Source organism: Natrix helvetica (assembly GCF_964273705.1).
Source record: "Natrix helvetica genome assembly, chromosome: 2".
Taxonomy (NCBI): Eukaryota; Metazoa; Chordata; class Lepidosauria; order Squamata; family Natricidae; genus Natrix; species Natrix helvetica.
In genome coordinates, this window is record NC_138552.1 from 264196063 (window position 1) to 264215704 (window position 19642).

Genomic DNA, 19642 nt, shown 5'->3' on the forward strand with positions numbered 1-19642 from the left:
GATGGAGCTTCCACTTAAGGAAACTCTATCCCAAATAATAGCCAGGTTTTGTATAACAAAAGCAAATTGTAAACAATTGGTCTTACACATACATTGTTAATTAGTATTTGTATTTTAATAAGTCTTTTCAGTGATCTGTGATTCATAGCTCAGATTTTAAGAATTTAGAGGATTATTTGTGTCCCTGAGCTTAAATTATTTAGTTGTAAGTTGAATATGTGTATCCATTTCTAAATTTAAGCACTGCAAGAAAGGATAATAGGAAAATGGGTGAACAAGACCCGAGAGGAAGGAAAATTAGGAAGGTTCAGACTTCATTCCTGATTATTATGTTTCTTATATTTGTGTACATCCTGGTTTTGTAAATTATATTTTCACTTGTGCATATCATTATGGTGGATCACATCCCTTTATTAGCATATGTATAACAGTTTCTACAATAGCATTCCTCATTTAGTCACTGTCTCTCACCCCCTCCCTCCATCTCTCTTCCTCTCCCTTTCTTTCTCCTTCTCTCCCTTTAAATGTCCCTCTCTTCCTGAGTGTGTGTGTTTGTTACATATCCCACGTGATTGACTGCCTGATAATTTTCTTTTATTGTATAGGTAATGTTTAACTTTTCTTTTGTTCTACTTCTGCTCAAGCAACCACAACAGCTGTTAAACCTCAGTGGCAAAATAACTGCTTCAATAAATAAAAAGTTGGGGAAGACGGAGACTATTTGACTTTATGGCATAATGTGTAGATGAAAGGCAGTGAACATATTCAACACTGAAATGTAGGCAAAGAGATACGATAGACAAACAGGCAGACACATTTACGTTGTGAAAGGAATATACTGCTCCCAGCTCCCTGTTAAAAAGTTGCACAATATCTGCAATGCTCATTTAGGTTTATTTCAAGAAATATTTGCCAAATTTTACTTCAATGCATATTTTTTTAGATAGATAGCAATTTGATTCATGTAAAGAAAGAGAAAGCAACAGCAGGCGGTAATCTCAGGTCTTTGGCCATATCTTGAAGACGTCCAGGATGATAGATGGAGATGGTATTATTTTCCACTGCGGCTATACAAATGAGATAAAATAATAGGTTGATCAAAGTGAGTTTAAGGTAAATTCTGTTACATCAACCTGAAAATCTCTCCTGCCCTTCTTTCTGATTTTGAAACACCTGTTCCTCTTCAGCTCAATGCTTTGGAATAACAAACAAGTGTATCCCAATGTACATCTGTGGCATCTTTAATAGAGGAGAATTTACTTACGGTAGACAGCATATCCGACCCCCGCGACAGTCACGGTGCCCACCGTAGTTGGGGAAATGTCCTCCACAGGAAGGATAAAGGCAGCGTCCTCCTGCATGATGACACCCACGTTGGGCATAACCTGTGAAAAGGAAAACAGTAGACATGGAAATGATAAGTGAAGATACTTTTTTATTTAGATGTTTTCCTTCTAAGACATCACTTTCTTCTACAGAATTACAGGATTCCTATGAATTCAGGAAGTTCTCTCTCACCAAGGAATTCATTTCTGCTAATCACCCGTTAGCAGCCTCAATATATCATATATCAACACAGGTTTTAAACCTGGCCAGATTTGAATTGGTAGGTATATTTGTATCTATTAAAGTAGTATGTAGGAAATCTGTTTAACACCAAAGGAAGATGTTGTTGTGACATATTTCTCTCTATTATTACTAAGGATCCTTTTCTTGCTAAGAAATAATCCTGAATTATCATGGCTAGTTCTGTTGGGTGTTTTGGATGAAGATGTTGAGTGAGAATAATTAACTTTCTTTGAACTTCAGGATCTGGTTTACCTTTGGCATTCTTCCACTTCTCTTAATGCTTCTAACGCTGCTTTTCTTTTCCCTTGAAAAGCAGTGCATTTGTGACATTTTGCTGCAATATCTTCTCTTTTTAAAAAATGTATATGGATAGATTTACTAGAGAATTAATATTTAGTTTTTATTTATTTTTATCTCATCTGTACATGTTAAAATAACTAAGGGTGGCAAATGTATCTAATCTTCCTCCTCCTATTTCCATGAACACCAAGTAGCAGTCATAAGACATGATGAAAACTCTTTAATTTCACAGCATATGGGCAGATTTAACCATACTTTCAACTGGGAAAATGTGACCATCCTAGATCAAGCCAAGTCCAAAAACCCCAGAGTTCCTGGAAGCCCAAAGTCCAAATTAGCTATTTTATTACAATAATAGAACCTCCATTTAAGCTTTGTAGAAAACTCAATGGCATATTTTTCAAATGTTTGAGGGCTCCCTCCACAGTGTTCAAAGTTATTTCTTTAACATTAACTAAAAGAAGAAGTTAAAGATTATCCTGCTTTCAGTGATAATTAAACTTGCTTAGAAGTCATTTCTCAATTATCAATAATTTAATTTCTTACCTGGTTCAGACAGGAATGCGAGGAAAATGAATACGAACAGCAGATAAAAGATGTTCATGTTGGGATTGGTTCTGGACCAAATGTATTACTGGGACAGGACACAGCTCTCTATTTATGCAGTTATAATGATTGCATCACACTGTGAAATATTGCAACTACTCTTAAATGTAATTGGCCTTGTTGTATTTCCTTCTATTGAAACACTCCTGAGGCTAACTTGCAAACGTCCTTGCTAGAGCAAGAGAGTTAGTGGAATGGTTACATGGTTCTGCTTATAGCTAAATTACTTTGGAATTATAAATGTTTGGCTCCATTATTGGTGGCCTGCATTAGTTATGTGTGGCTACCATCTATTAATACACACACACACATACACACATCTATCATCTATCTATCTATCTATCTATCTATCTATCTATCTATCTATCTATCTATCTATCTATCTATCTATCTATCTATCTATCTATCTATCTATCTATCTATCTATTGCTTTGTCATGTCATTGGTGCGCAGCCCACTGTTGACTTTTGTTGCTACTTGGAACCACTCAGAGAGTTGATTTGGGATGTCGCAGTATGCAGTTACCTGGGCAATTTGCTTGTCCAGGCTTGTTCTGAAAAAATGCACCAGCAGCCGCTCTGGTAAAGGGGTAGCCTTCCTATGACCCTCCTAAATTCACGGATGTGCTCTTTGATGTGGCGGCCCCTCTGCTTTAGGTTGCTGAGTTCCTCTTCTGCATATGGGTCCTCCTCCTCCTCCACCTCCTCAAACCTGGCCTCTAGCAGTTGCAGGAAGTCATCTATGTCTTGCAGTTGGGGGGCTCTCCTCTGTGGACAGCTGCTAGCCATTCCCTTGCTTCTTCTTCTTTACCCTCTGCGATGGCATTCACCATGGCTCTGGGGGATGGGTAGAGGTGCCCATAGAGTTCTAGGTGGATATCAGCTGAATCAAGGAATAGGGCGAATTGGGGTGGGTCATCCAGCCCTAATCCCCCAGCCTCCTGTCAGCCTTGGTATGCTTGCACCTGATATGGCTGGTTATCTCTTTCACCCCTAGTTCGGAGAGAGGGAGGGGGTGGTCTGCTCTTGGCAGCTTGCCTGCTGCATGGGAGAGGCACTGGTTGCCAGTCTGGGCTCCTTCTCCTTCCATTGGGATGGGGAGGGGGGCTGTGCTCCAGTCTGCATGCCTTCCCTTCAACAAGATCATATGTCCCTCCCCTCACTTCGTCCCTCCGTTGCTCTTTTGCACTCCCTCAGGATTCCATCTGGGGCTTTGGACTAGGGCAAGGGAATTTCCACGAGTACTTATCTTCTCTTGCTTCTGCTTCTGAGTTTTGCCGCATACCTCCAGCTGCAATCAGGCTTTCTTCTGATAATCCACCTTCTGCCATGGTTGCCTGATTTTCCCTCCAAGCACTCCAAATATTTGGGAGTGACTGGAGAGTCTGGGATTCAGGAAGTCCGGAAATCTTGGTAGATGTTTAAAAGTGAGTTTCAGCTATCTGTGAAGGTTCCAAGAGTTGCCCTAATTAATTTACAAGCCCCAAGATGAAATTCAAAGTAAAACCATTCGTTTAATAGGACTAACATTTTGGCACGGACTTCTGTGTAGCTGAAACTAAATCACACTTAATGCCGTCTGACCTTTACCCCTGTGCCCCCTCCCTCTGGCTGAGGTCATCAATCACATTCTCCAACAGGACATTATGGCAGGGTTCTGGACATGCGCATTCACGTCCCAGTACAGAAATATGAGACTTTTACTCTGGCCAAAAGTATGCATGGAATTTCCCTCCCCTTCTCAGGTGATAGTAGTCATGGAAATGCCTTAGTGTTGACACTAGATTGATAATAAGAAATTTTATATAAATTGTAAGGGAGGACTATGGAGAGGATGCTCAAAAGACTTGTAACCAAAAATAAACAATTTTATATAGAATATAATATAAAGATGTAATATTACTGGATGCTTTTAGGATGATGAAATGAAATGCCAGGAGGAAGGTATTCATAAAATAATGGAATGTGCTGAAATGAGTAAATTGACATTTGAAATTAGAGAACAAGAAGATAAATAATTTTATAATACATGGGATTTATTTTATCAATGGGTAAATAAAAAAAACATGGAAATGAAAGATACTAGAGAATGTTATCAATATAAGAATAATAAAATGATACTGAATATAACATAAAGAGATATTATTATTATTGGATAGATCAGTGACGTGCAGTCAGGTGAGGCAGGTGAGGCACAGCCTCACCACTCTCATCATGAAAAAAAAAAAGTAAAAGGAAAAAGCTGAGTTAGTTGCTGCCTCACCGTGGATGACTCTGCTTAACCTCACTGGTGCTCTCCCTCCCCAAGTGTAGTGACTTCCTCCCCAGGCCCCCATTCATTTCTCTCCCTCACACACACAGCTGGATAAAACTATATAAAAATCTAGCCCAGCTTCACTGATTACAAGTTTGAAAAGGCAACGTGGCTCCACCTGCAATCAACTCTGCTTAACCTCACTGGTGCTCTCCCTCCCAGAGTGTAGTGACTTCCTCCCCAGGCCCCCATTCATTTCTCTCTCTCACACACACAGCTGGATAAAACTATATAAAAATCTAGCCCAGCTTCACTGATTACAAGTTTGAAAAGGCAATGTGGCTCCACCTGCAATCAAACTACACTTGGGGAGGGAGAGCACAAGCGAGCACTGAGGAGACCACAGGAGGAGGCAGGAAGCCAGGCAAAGAGCCATGCTGTAGTACACACACTTCCCCCCAGCCTCTTTCTTTTGGAAGGCTCGGCTCGGCTCCCCTCCGGCTTCTCTGCCTTTCCTCTCACCCCAGCCTGCCAGTAGGAGGTGGTGGGTGGGCTTTATTGTGTTCCAGGCATTTCCCACCCAGACAGCAGGCTGCATTTGCAATGGTGGAGGTGTTTGGGAAAGGCAGCAGGGGAATGGAGGGGGGATGGCAGAGGAGCTGCTTTCAAGCCACTGGAAAAGATATCCAATCCAACTTTTGTGTGTGGGGGGGTTTGTTTGAGAGTGAGTGAGAGAGGGAAGGGGTAGGAGAGATAGTCCAATCCAACTTCTGTGTGTGTGTGTGTGTGTGTTTGAGAGAGGGGGAGGAAGGGAGAGAGGGAGGAAGGAGGGGAAGGAGATTAAAAAGAAAAAGAAAGAAGGAGCAAAGGAGAAAAACAAATGCTGTCGCTTTAAATTGGAACTGAGCATGCCTGGCTGTGGAATTCTGGGAGTTGAAGTCCACAAGTCTAAAAATATTTGAAACCCAGCACTGTGTCAGTGCCTCACCAGTCATAAACCTCACCGCACGTCACTGGGATAGATTGAAGATGATGTAATGAATTGTTATCATATAAATGAACCCAATATTTAGTATATCTTGTTTAAAATAAAGGAATAATAGTGATAGACAAACAAATGATGTATAATGATAATAATGTATAAACATATTTGATTTGCTATTATGTGATTTATATGAATTGCAAGTGATGGCTATGGAAAGGATGCACAAAAACCTTGTAACCATCCTTAGAAAAAAACAAAATTAAAGTTGAAAATATAACACAATAGTTTTAATCCAGGCTTAATTTGCCACTTGTTTTCTTCTGTCTTCAGTTTTAATTTAACTCTAAGTCTTTTTGTATTTTCTCTTCTCTAATAGTAAAAACTTTCCTCACCATTTCGACACACTCTCTCTCTCCTGTTCTGCTTCCGTTTCAGGGGTCTGTCCCAACCTTTTGCAGCCTCAATGTCTGCTGGAAAAAAGAGCTTCTGCTGGATCTATCAGGGGCTTTGCGATGGCCCTGAGATCAGCAGGACGTACCCTTCTCTGTCACCATCCCTACAGGACGGTTTAGATCCAAAAAAGACCATCTAGCAGCAGAGATATTGACAGCAATCCTGGAGCTGTAAGATTGCATGTTGCGTCAAAGCAACATCAGCCCCGCCCTCCCCAAAGGTTACTAAAGTTTAGTTTATTCTCATCGCACCTCGTACAGTGAAATTAAATTCCATCTTCAGTGTACATCATAACCATACCTGTTATGGCGAACCTATGGCATTCATACCACAGGTGGCACGTGGAACCATTTCATAGGGCACACGAGGCATTGTCCTGCCAGCTCCAGTGTGCTTGCACGCACTGGCCAGCTGATTTTGGCCTTCATTTTTGGACATTCCCTGAAGCCTCCGGAAGGGCAAAAAACAACTCAAAGCACAAACCATAAGTTCAGGAAGGGACTTCTGGTTTGCCTGTTGGATCATTTTTTGCCATCTGGAGGCTTCAGGATGGGGTCATGCACTAGAAAGGACAATTAATATAAACCCAATGAAAGGAAAGAGGCGTAAAAGAAACAGCTAAGAAATGGGCTGTGGTGCCTCTGCCAGTGAAAACGGAGCTCCAGGCTCCATTTGCACCATTAGGGCTTCCACCAGACCTCTGCCAGGAAAAGCCGAGCTCAGGGAGGCTGCATGTCCCCCCCCCCCGCTCCATTTTTACTGGCAGTTCTAAGTTGTAGAAGGCCATCACAACCGAAAATAGAGCTCGGGAGACCATTTTCTCTGGCAGAGTGTTTGTGCCACCACAGGCACCTCCCACATGACTGACCTCAAACTGGTCATGCCCACCATGGCGAAGCCCACCCTCGGTCCCCAAGGTCAAACCCAACCCTGATCTGGCTCCCAATTACAATGAGTTTGACACCCCTGTGCTAAACCTTCTTTTCTTTTATCAAGACTCAACCTATGCTGATATTGAGTCACCAGACAGTCATTCTTATTTTAAGTAGTGTCCCTTGGTATTTAATTTGAGAAAAATACAAACTGAAGAACTTATTTCCTGCTCCTATCCATAGTTTTAACCAATAACTTAAATTTGATTTTATACTACTTCTTCCCAGCAATCACATCAGCTGGAAGATCTCTGTGGCAAAGTAACCACTACAACTAATAAACAGAGGGGGAATTATGAGACAGTGAAATTAAAGCCTAATGTGTGTGTCAGGCCTGTAGTTATGTTCTTTTTAGGATCTTTGGCCTACCACACTTCCTTATAATTTTCTATGCTGTTTCAATAGTGTAGTAGTTGGGAGGGGGGAATAGAAAGGAGTAGGATTGTGGAATGTATGTTGTCATTCTTTTATAGAAGCTCAAGGTTATCTTTTGTCTCCGCACCTCGACACCTGACCGGAAGCAGAGGGGTGTAGATGCCAGCGTGGAAGATGATGATTGGAACATGTGATGGATTATGGGGTGTGGGGATAGATCATGAACTTTCAACTGGTTGGAATTCCAGGAAGAAAATCAGAGTTGGAATTTTCCATAGCCGTGCTGACTTGCCTGTTATGAATAAATGGGAACTTTAAGGAAGATTCTGCCTTGGACAATGATTCATTTCATACATGGTATTTAGAACGCTAACATTATTCTAACTCTCTCCTTTAAAATAATTCACTAGCACCTTCCCCCTCGCAAGGGGGGAGGGGCTGGTGATGGAGGGGCTGGTGATGGGGGGGTGCTGAATTCCCAACGCTGACCGGGACAGCATAAAATATCAGTGAAGAAATAATGAGAACGTTTTTGATGATAAGAAGCTGAGTGCCGGAACTTCAAAGGCAATGGAATGCTGCTTCCAGTTTTATTGCATCTGGAGGAAAGCAGGAGGGGAAAAGATTATGCACACTGGAAATGATAAGAGGGATGAAAGTCTCAGACCAACTTCTTCAGCAAAACATGAGTGCATGCTCCCCCTCCTTCCCCCCAGCTTGGAAGCAAGGCTTGGGAAAAAAAACACCCTAGAACGGAGGTTTGGGCTCCTTCCAGACGGCAATAAATGAAATGGCTTATTACCCTGCAACTAACTGGGAGACAGATTCCCTTTCAAAATGGGAATTTCAACCGAGGCAGGAAGAAGGGATTTGCCCAGCATCTTTCACTTGCCAGCCACCACAAATGGGGCTGCAACCAGTAAATGAAACAAAACCAGATTGGGTTTTCTTCCCAGATTTTGGATGGATGAGATGCCACTGGCCACCTCCTTTGCCATCAGCATGGGAAAATGCTCCAAGCCAGCAGAGGGCACCTACTTGGCCCATAACTCCTCCAAGGCAGCAGGAGGGTCCTTGGCACATAAACCCCCCTAGCCAGCCATCATTGGTTGAGCTGCAACCTGTGAAGCAGGCAACCCCGGGATGGGTTTAACCCCAGGTCATGGATGGGAGGGATCAGCAGATGGCACCATGGCAGAAAGCTGGGCAGTGGCCAACCGAGGGATTGACCTCCCCACCGGTTCCATTCTTCCCTGCAAGGCTCCAAAAGGTTCTTACCAGACCTTCCTACAGAGAAGAAATCTCCATGGAAGAAGGTATTATCAAAGGGAGGCCTGCGGGATGGATGGCGGAAAAATGCACCTGCAAGGCCCCAAGTGGTTCTTACCCCACCTTCCTAGAGTAGCAATCTCCAACATGAAAGAAGGGATTACCAAAGAGAGGCCTGCAGGATGGGAGGCGGGAAAATGTGCACCTGCAATGCCCCAAAAGGTTCTTACCCCACCTTCCTACAGAGAAGAAATCTCCATGGAAGAAGGGATTACCAAAGAGAGGCCTGCAAGATGGGAAGCGGGACAAGGTGCATCTGCAATACCCCAAAAGGTTTTTACCCCACCTTCCTACAGAGAAGCAACGTCCACCATGGGAGAAGGGTTTACCAAGGGGAAAGCTGCAAGTTGGAGAGCAAGGCAATGTGATGAAACGGTTCCTAAGTTTAGAGATGTAACTAGATTCCATTCCTCATGGGGGCCAATTAAATGCCACCATTGTTGTCAACTTGGCCACAGAACATCAGAGTGCTTGGCTCCAGCCCCAATGCCACAAACGTGCGCACCAACCACCACGGCGGTAAAGAAAGGGTCCCAGATGCCACCACAGAAGAGTCATCTGGGCCAACAACCTCTGGAAGAGGATCCCCAACTTAAGGTGACGAAGTGTCCTACCAAGGGGGAGGCCTCGGAAGAGGAAAAGGGCAAACAATCTCCGGAGGAGGATCCCCAACTTAAGGTGACAAAGAGTACAACTAAGGGGGAGGCCCTGGAGGGGGAAAAGCCTAAACGACCTCTGGAAGAGGATTCCCAACTTATGGTGATGAAGAGTCCTACCAAGGGGGAGGCCTCGGAGGAGGGAATTGCCAAAGAACAATCTTCGTGGCGATTGGTGTGTACCAATCGCCACGGTGGTAAAGAGAGGGCCCCAGATGCCACCACAGAAAAGACATCTGGGCAAACAACCTCTGGAAGAGGATCCCCAACTTAATGGTGATGAAGTGATGAAGTGTCCTACCAAAGGGGAGGCCTCAGAGGAGGAAAAGGGCAAACAATCTCCAGAGGAGGATCCCCAACTAAAGGTGATGAAGAGTCCTACCAAGGGGTAGACCTCGGAGGGGGAAATGCCCAACCGTCCTCTGGAAGAGGATCCCCAACTTCAGGTGACAAAGAGTCCTACCAAGGGGGAGGCCTCGGAGGAGAAAAAGGGCCAGCCGTGGATGATTGAATCCAAGAGCCCAGAACCCACAGCACCTGCAGCAGAGAGCCCTAAACGGCCAGGGACGAGGTCGCAATGGACTTCATCGTGGAACTCCCAGACAGCAGTGGGCATAAAGTTATTTGGACAGTTATTGATTTGGTTTCTAAGCAGGCACACTTCATTGCTTGCTCAGGATTGCCATCCGCAAATGAATTAGCGAAAATGTTTGTGAAACACATTTATCGCCTGCACGGAGTACCCAAGAGGATCATTTCAGACCACGGAGTCCAGTTCACAGCCAAGTTCTGGAGAGAGGTCCTGAGATCCATTGGGTCCACAAAAGAACTGAGCTCAGAGGTTCATCCCAGCATGAATGGCGCAGCAGAGGGAGCCAATGCGGTGGTGGAACAATACCTCCGGTGTTTTGTGGACTATCAGCAAGACAAGTGGTCGGACTTGCTACCCTTCGCCAAAGTGGCGTATAACGATGCAGTCCACAGCAGCACTAGATTTACTCCTTTCCAGATAACCAGCGGCATGGAAGTTGTTGCCGTGCCTGAGTTGCCTAGAGAACCTCCTTCCTTCATGTCTTTGAGTGAATGGATGGACACGCTAAAGAAAGGATGGGAGAATATGAAGAAGGCTCTAGCAGTTGCGGCAGAAGCCTACCAGAAACAAGATGATCAACATCGCTCGCTCCAAAACCCCTACCATGTGGGGGACAATATTTTTGTATCTACCAAATGCATAAGATTAGAAATGCCTAGCAAGGAATTGGGTCCAAAATTTCTAGGTCCATTCCCAATAGTGAAGATAGTTAACCCAGTTACAGTTCAACTCAGTCTACCCAGAAGTCTAGGGGAAATTGACCCAGAATTTCATTGGCGCTTGTTGAAACCAGTAATTGGGTCTAACAGAAGAGCATCCACCCAAGCTCAATCTCCTGTAGTGATAGAAGGGAAAACACAATCTGAGGTGGAAAAAAATGTAGATTTCAGGCTGAATAGGGGTCGCTTACAGTACTTAGTGCATTGGAAGGGTTACCCTTGGTCTGATGCTACTTGGGTGAACAGTGGGAACCTAAAAGTGGAGAAGTTAGTAAAGCAATTCAATGGGAAGTTTCCCGAGAAGTCAAAGGGTTTCCCTGGGTGGAGAAGAGGTGGTTAATTTTCTTATGTTAACTTTTATGTTATTCTCTTTGCAGGAACCGTTTTTCTTCTGAGGAGAGGCCGCCTGTCAGGCCTGTAGTTATGTTCTTTTTAGGATCTTTGGCCTGCCACACTTTCTTATAATTTTCTATGCTGTTTCAATAGTGTAGTAGTTGGGAGGGGGGAATAGAAAGGAGTGGGATTGCGGAATGTATGTTGTCATTCTTTTATAGAAGCTCAAGGTCATCTTTTGTCTCCGCACCTTGACACCTGACAGAGGGGTGTAGATGCCAGCGTGGAAGATGATGATTGGAACATGTGATGGATTATGGGGTGTGGAGATAGATCATGAACTTTCAACTGGGTGGAATTCCAGGAAGAAAATCAGAGTTGGAATTTTCCATAGCCGTCCTAACCTGCCTGTGATGAATAAATGGGAACTTTAAGGAAGATTCTGCCTTGGACAATGATTTATTTCATACATGGTATTTAGAACGCTAACAGTGTGCTTGAAGAGCAGGTAACATCTTCCCAAGTATTATTGAGAGGATCCTTTAGGAGTCAGGTATGGAGGTTGGTGGTGGTGTGCAATGGGTGGGAAGTGGGTTAAGGAAACATTCCTGACAATGAATGGAAAAGTTGTTATCCAGCCACATCTCTTAAGTTTTGCCTTGAGGGTTGGGGTTTATTTCGGTGGACTACAGAAGATCCCCTCCCATTCAAATAGCCTTGAACAGGACTTCATAAAAGATGAACATACAAAATTAGAAATCAATGAAACTCATATAAAGGAAATAGTAGCAGATCAAGTGAGACTGAAAATGTTAAAATTGGCAGCTCTGGAAAGAAAGGAAATCAATATTTAATAATGTAGTTCTTTGCTCAAAAACCACAGAAAGCAGTTAATGGGGCAACGGAAATCAGCTGGAACTCCAAAAATGTCTTGAAACCTCTAAATTATATTGAAGTCCTGCTATTACCCAAGAAACGGACAGTTGCCTGAAGTAATGAGAGCGTTTAGAATGAAGAAACTTCAGATACAAACTGTCTTGGTCTTTGGTAATCAAGTTAAGCTATGTAGAGAATAAGAAAATAAATGGAGACTATTACTTACATTTAGGTTTAGAAATAATTTAGGACTACTGCTTGAAAAGAAGCTGCCTACATTTCTGTGTGAAGAAATATTATATTGATATAATAATAATAATAATAATAATAATAATAATAATAATAATAATAATAATAATAATAATAATAATAATAATAATAATAATAAAATTTTATTTGTTAGCCGCACCCTCTCCCGAAGGACTCGGGGCGGCGTACAATAAAAACACATAAAATACAAATATGGACAATACATACACAAAAATATAGACGTATACGTGTACGTGGAGGAGGTAGACAGATGAATGGAAACAATTAAAATTGCAATTTAAAATCCCCTAAATAAAATTACAAAATTAAAAACCCGTCAGGAGCGATATGATCAAACTATGGTTGAGCCAGGCCAGCTACTTGGAATAGGTGTGTCTTGAGCTTTACATGGAAGGAGCGGAGGTCAGAGGTAGTCCTAATATCCGGAGGGAGGTCATTCAACAGGGCTGGGCCCGCCACAGAGAAGGCTCTGCTCCTAGGCACCGCCCCTCGGCACTGTCTAGTGGACGGCACCTGGATTAGTCCCTCTCTGTGCGAGCGAATTGGTCACAGGGATTTATGGGGCAGGATACGATCCCGCAAGTAGCTAGGTCCTGAGCCATGGAGCGCTTTAAAGATCGTAATCAAGACCTTGAAATGCACCCGATAGACCACAGGATGCCAGTGCAGCTCGCGCAGGAAAGATGTCACATGGGAGTACCTTGTACTCCCCATAATCACCCGCGCGGCCGCATTCTGGACCAACTGTAGTCTCCGAGTGCATTTCAAGGGAAGCCCCATGTAGAGAGCATTACAATAGTCCAGGCGAGACGTCACCAGCGCATGAGTGACTGTGCGTAAGGCGTCCCGGTCCAGTAGGGGGTGCAATTGGCGCACCAGGCGGACCTGGTGGAACGCCCCCCTTGCCACGGCTGTCACATGGTCATCCATGGACAGCTGGACATCCAGGAGGACGCCCAAATTGCACGCCCGCTCCACGGGGGCAAGTTGTACGCCTCCGATGGCCAGGGATGGAATTAACTGGTTGAACCGGGGGGCCGGAACCCACAGCCACTCCGTCTTGGAGGGGTTGAGCTTGAGTCGGTTGTCATCCATCCAGACCCGTACGGCTTCCACACACCGAGACATCACTTTGACGGCCTCCTTGGGGTGGTTCGGGGTGGAAATGTACAGCTGAGTATCATCAGCGTACAGATGATATCCCACCCCGAAACCACAGATGATCTCACCCAGCGGCTTCATGTATGTGTTGAACAGGAGTGGCGAGAGGACCGACCCCCTGTGGCACCCCACAAGTAAGGGGGCTTAGGGTCGACCTCTGCTCCCCTGCCAACACAATATTATTCAGCAGTTGTTAAAAAGCCATTTGAAGTGACCAGGGCTTTTATATATTATTTATGCTGATGACATTTTGTTGTTTGGGACTAATGGTTAGGCGTGAGATATGGAACCTTTTAGTTTCAATTATCTCAGTTAACTTGCTACATGGAAAGTGAAGCCATGATACAACACGCCATAATGTTTGGACAGTTTTCTTCTGTACTAACAGAATAAGAGACTAGGAAGGTACCTTGAAGGTCTTCTAGCCCAACCCCCTGCCTAGAAAGGAAACCCTATACTACTTCAAACAAATGGTTTTGCAACATCTTAAAAACTTTCAATGTTGGAGCACTCACAACTTCTGGAGGCAAGTTGTTTCACTGATTAATAGTTCTAACTGTCAGGAAATTTCTCCTTAGTCCTGAGTTGCTTCTCTCCTTGATTAGTTTCCACCAATGTTCCCTCTAATTTTTTTTCAGTGTGAGCAGAAAAGTATAGTGTTTGAGCGGCACATTTTTATGCCTGAGCACCTGATTTTTTTTCACAAATGTCACCTAAAACAATGAAATCAGTATTATTTGAAACTCAAAGTTATGTTTCTTCAAGGTACCCACTTAATTAAAAGTGTTATACAATGTCAGTATCACTTAACAACGCTCCTGCTTAGCAACCAAAATGTTGGCTCAGGAACTCTGGCATTTGAAGCATGCAAGTCTTAAAGCTGTCAAGTTGAAAGACCCTTTGCACCCCTAAGCCTTTAGGAAAAAAACCCCAGGGGTCTTCAAACTTGACAGCTTGAAGACTTGGGGACTTCAACTCCCAGAATTCCTCCTCCAGTCATGTTGGCTCAGGAACTCTGGCATTGAAGCATGCAAGTCTTAAAGCTGTCAAGTTGCAAGACCCTTGCACCCCTAACCCTTTAGAAAAAGAAAAAAAACCAGGGTCTTCAAACCTGACAGCTTGAAGACTTGTGAACTTCAACTCCCAGAATTCCTCCTCCAGTCATGTTGCTGTGACGTCATCTGCATGGATCCATCTTCGGCTTTTTTCACAGGGGGCAGGGCTGCTGCTGAAGATGCCGATGACGAGCCCCTGCCGCCACCAGAATAACAGCTGCCTCCTCCTCCTTCTCCAACAGCACCACTACATTTGGAGTGAAGCCGGGGGAGGCGCCGCTGCCATGGGCGGGGGTGCCGGCAGGAGCTTTGGCGGCTTCACCTCTGCCGCAGCGTCGGGTGCTGTTAGAGGAGGAGGAGGTGGCAGCAGATATTCCGGTAGCGGCAGGGGCTTTACTTTAGCTGCAGTGCCGGACACAAGCAGCTAGGATTGGCTGGCCACAAAGGACCTCCTCCCTGGGCTTGCTTTCCTGGCGTCAGTCGCCCCACACTCACCAAAACAAGTCCGGGGAGGTCCTTTGCGGGCGGCCAGTTCTAGCCATCTGCAAAGCACCTCCCCAGCCTCCCGCGCCTGTGACAGCAGAAAGCACTGCACGGCAGTTGGAAACTGCTGCGCGGTGTTTTCTTGCCACCTGCGGGGGCGCGCAGCCGCGCACCTTAGAGGGAACAGTGGTTTCCACCCATTGCTTCTTGTCCTGCCCTCAGGTGCTTTGGAGAATAGCTTGACTCCCTCTTCTTTGTGGCAGCCCCTGAGATATTGGAACACTGCTATCATGTCACTCCTAGTCCTTCTTTTCATTAAACTAGACCTACCCAGTTCCTGCAACCGCTCTTCATATGTTTCAGCCTCCAGTCCCTTAATCATCTTTGTTGCTCTTCTCTGCAATCTTTCTAGAGTCTCAACATCTTTTTTATATTGTGGTGACCAAAACTATATGCAATGTCCAAGTGTGGCCTTATCATGGCATTATAAAGTGTATTAACACTTCATGTGATCTTGATTCTATTCCTCTGTTTATGCAGCCTAGAACTGTGTTGGCTTTTTGGGGCAGCTGTATCATACTGCTGGATAATGGATTGTCCATTGGGACTCCAAGATCTCTCTCACAGTTACTACTATTGAGTGGGCTACAACATATACTGTACCTGTGCATTTGGTTTTCCTTGTCTAAATGTAGAACCTTCCTTTGTCAACATTGAATTTCATTTTGTTAGATGTTTGTTATTGAGACTCATTATTCCATAAATGTTACTGCTGAGACAGATTTTTTTTTAGTATTGTGAATAGTTTCTTGGGAATTTGGCTTGGTAATTGCAGTGATGTCATATAGGCAATAGATGAAGTATTTTGTGCTGTTAGCATTTTTTATTATCTTGAGGTTTTTTTATCATTCAAAAGATGGAGCTTAGTGCAAAGTTTCATGAGGACATTTTCATAAATGCTGTTTCCACCCTGTTATCCCACAAATACATTTTTAAATCAACCAAATTAACCTCCTCTGTGATAGTGAGAAAAATATGTAATGCTTCACTGTCTGAGGAGAGGGCAGTTTAATGTTTCCTCCTCCAAATCTCTCACAAAGCTGTTTGAATTTGATCCCTGATTATTCACACTGTAGTGCAAAGAATGTGAAGAGAACACCATAAAGTGTTAAAACCTGACCATTAGGAAGCTGCATTTGTTTAAAAGTTTCCCAAATCTTTTTTCATGAAAAACTATGTGACAGCAGTGGATGAATGTCTGTGGAGATTCTCCATAGTAAGTTGATTACCCAAGTGATCACCCAATAAGAGTCCAAGGTCACTCTCACAGTTACTCTTTTTGAGCCAGGTCTCACCTAATCTGTATTTATACCTTTCATTTGTCCTTTTGTACTTGTCATTTTTGTCTTTGTCTGTCAGTCTGTTAGAGAGATCTTTGTTCAGCCATGTTGGTTTCTTCATGAATTTCTGTTTTTCCTTTTCAATGGTATTGTGCTGGGCTGGGCTTTTATGGCTGTATTTTTCAGAGTTTACCATGCTTCTTGCGTTTTTTTCCCTCTTAGGATTTTAGTCCATGGAATCTTTCCTAGGCTGTCTCCGAGTTTGTTAAAATCAGCTCTTTTAAAATTTTAGACATTGGTTGGATTATTTTCTATTGCTTGTGTTTATATTATATTGAATTATTGAATATTGAAATTACTGAAATAATATCCATATTAAAGTTAACATAAAGAAAAAGAAGCATGGCATCCAAATCTCTAATTAAGTTATTCCAATTCCAACAACTTTAGAATAACAGAATAACTGAGTTGGAAGGGATTTAGGAGATCATCTATTCCAACACTCTGCTTAAGGTGGAAGCCCTATACCATTTCAGACAAATGGTTGTCCAATCTCTCCTGTTTCTCAAAGTCATCCAATCTTTCATCTATACCAAATAGCAGGAATAATCCTAATGTACATTCTTTAGCATCTTGCAATATTTTATACTTGATTCTTGGGTTTTGGTATGGGTTTTTTCCATACAAACTTGTAAAGATTTTTTACAATTGTTTAAAAGGTATATCAATTGTCAATATCAATATTGTGTGAAATAAAAAAATAACAATCAAATTAAAATATTCATCTTAATTACCAAAATTCTACCCAAAAATCACAGTTGTAATTATCTCAATTCAACAAATCTTTTTAATTTTAATCTATTACTTTAGCATAATTCTTCTGAAATAATATTATACTAATGTTATACATAATAATATATTTTAAAACCTCCATCACTTCACTTTTTAAAGAAAAAAAATTCTTAAAATTTTAAGAAAAATTAAAAATTAACCTTTTCCCAGAGGAAATTACTACTTTTCATTATCCCGATGATGTGGTAATTACTCTGAGAAAAGAGGTGTTTATGAAGGAGTCACTTTAGCCTTGAGGAAGACTGCAGAGAGAATCAGAATACTTCAGTTTGCAGAATACATACATACATACATACATACATACATACATACATACATACATACATATATATATATATATATATATATATATATATATATATATTTACATACATGAAAATATCTTTATAGTTATGTGACGTTATGGAACACTTTACATACACATACGCACACGCACACACACACACACACACGTAAAGTGTTCCATGTATAGGCCATGTACAGGAAAGCTATTTTCCTGTACAGTGGGGGTGTTTATTTAAAAATTGGGCTATTTCAGGCAATACCCTTCCTAACTCTTGAGAGTTCTTCATAAACGAACCTATGAAGAATCCCTAGCTCTGAGTTCAAGTAATATTGGGCAGGTGAAGGAATTCATACAGAGTCACAGGAGGTAGTGGGCAATTGTGCAATTTTTTTGTCTCACTCCAAGGGAAGATGAAAAAGGCTATGCCCCTTCCAATTGCCTAGAGGAAATTACCTTTTTCAGACTGCATTTTTTGACAGCTAAACAGAAAAAGGAGCAATTGTTTGAAATATCCCTCTCTGTAATTAAGTGTGTGTGTTTGTATAGGGAGCTGTTACTAGAAACGCAGGTGCCAGTGCAATGGCCAAGGGCTTATTAAGTGAACTGGTGCTCAAATGGGGTTGCAGCAGTGAGGGAGTCATTTTGCAAAGCAAGCCATCCAATTAATAAGTAGTGCCCTGGACATAGAATTAAAATATCTGCTCCTTTTGGCCACACACACATCCTCTTTGACAGAAAGTATTGAAAAATCACTTGGCCAAACAAGTAGAAATAATTGATTGGAAATGGATAGATTCCCAATCTTTGCCTCTAAGAGTCCCTCACTGGTGGAAACATTCTAGCAGAAGAGGAGACATAATAACATTTGACAATGTTTGTCAATTTGTCAAACATTTGATTGTTTTAAATATCTGATTAGCCCCCAAAGGCAGCAACAACAATCACTTGCACTTCCACATTCAGGCAGAGGCTATGATCCTTCAAATCCTGGTCTTCTCTGCAGCATCCAGATTTTAGGTCAGAGAATCTTCCCTTTACACACACACAAACACAAACACACAAACACACACACAGAGTATCAGGGCTTTCAGGTATCCAGTGAAAAGTCCTTAGAGGCTCTTTTACTCACCTCCCTCCCTTGTGTCCTTTCAGACAAGTTTCAGGTCCTGTCATGACCCTGGTCCATGCCCTGGCATCAGACTCTGAATTTAATGTTGAAGTTGCCACTCCAGGAGAACCTGTGGAATGTCAGCATCAAGAGACACCAAGTCAGGAATCACACGAGGCTAATAAAAAATAGGCTCCCCCGGAAAAACTGGAGAAGTCAGAGGAGTTTCACATACATTCGAAGTCTCAGAGTCAGGAAAGTGGAGAAAAGAAGAGAGCAGAAATGCCCTATGAGGTTGTCACAAAAATGCTTTTCCAAAAAGGCAATTGGATTTTCTTGGCTTTTTCTTTGAAAACATTATGCTTCTTATCCAAGAAGATTCTTTGGGGAGAAGCGAAATGGTTTCAAAGAAAACCCCATGAAAGTGCAGTTGCCTTTTGAAAATGAACCTTTGGGACCAATGTGACTTAGATGATTGAGAATCTCCATAGTTATAGAGTCCTATGATGTTTTTGCCAAGCAAGGAAATAAATCACTTGATTAATGAGAGCTGGTTGCAGCCTGATTGTGAGATAGCCTGGCATAATATTCTGAATTTGAACTGACTGACAACCCTTTCCAGGCTCTTAGGACCTTGGACTAGATTTGGAAAATTCATCTGTGTGCTCCTGTTAAATAAAATGCTTCAAATAGACTTGATACAGGACTTCATAAAAGATGAACATGCAAAATTAGAAATCAATTTACCACATGTATAATAAATAGTAGCAGACCAATGAGTCAGAAAATGTTAAAATTGGCAGCTCAGGAAAGAAAGGAAAGCAATATTTAATAATGTAGTTCTTTGCTCAAAAACCACAGAAAGCAGTTAATGGGGCAACTGTTTAAGTCAGCAGAATCTCTAAAAGTGTCTTGAAACCACTAAATAACGTTGAACTCCTGCTATTACGCAAGAAATTTACAATTACCTTAAGTAATGAGAGGGTGCAGAATGAGGAAACCTCAGATACAAACTGTTTTCGTATCTTGTAATCAAGTTAAGCGACGTAGAGTGTCTGTCCATAATATTCTGAATTTGGACTGACCGATAACACTGTCCAGGCTCTTAG

General features: G+C 42.5%; 1 long non-coding RNA gene across 1 annotated transcript; it reads right to left on the reverse strand.

The window, feature by feature from the left end:
- Nucleotides 1-882: 882 nt before the first annotated feature.
- LOC309385906 lies at nt 883-18981 on the reverse strand. The gene is made up of 4 exons (XR_014174311.1): nt 18769-18981; nt 18555-18663; nt 1265-1385; nt 883-1067 (listed from the first exon to the last, which is right to left on the reverse strand). It is a non-coding gene; the product is annotated as an uncharacterized lncRNA (long non-coding RNA).
- Between the last annotated feature and the right edge of the window lie 661 nt (nt 18982-19642).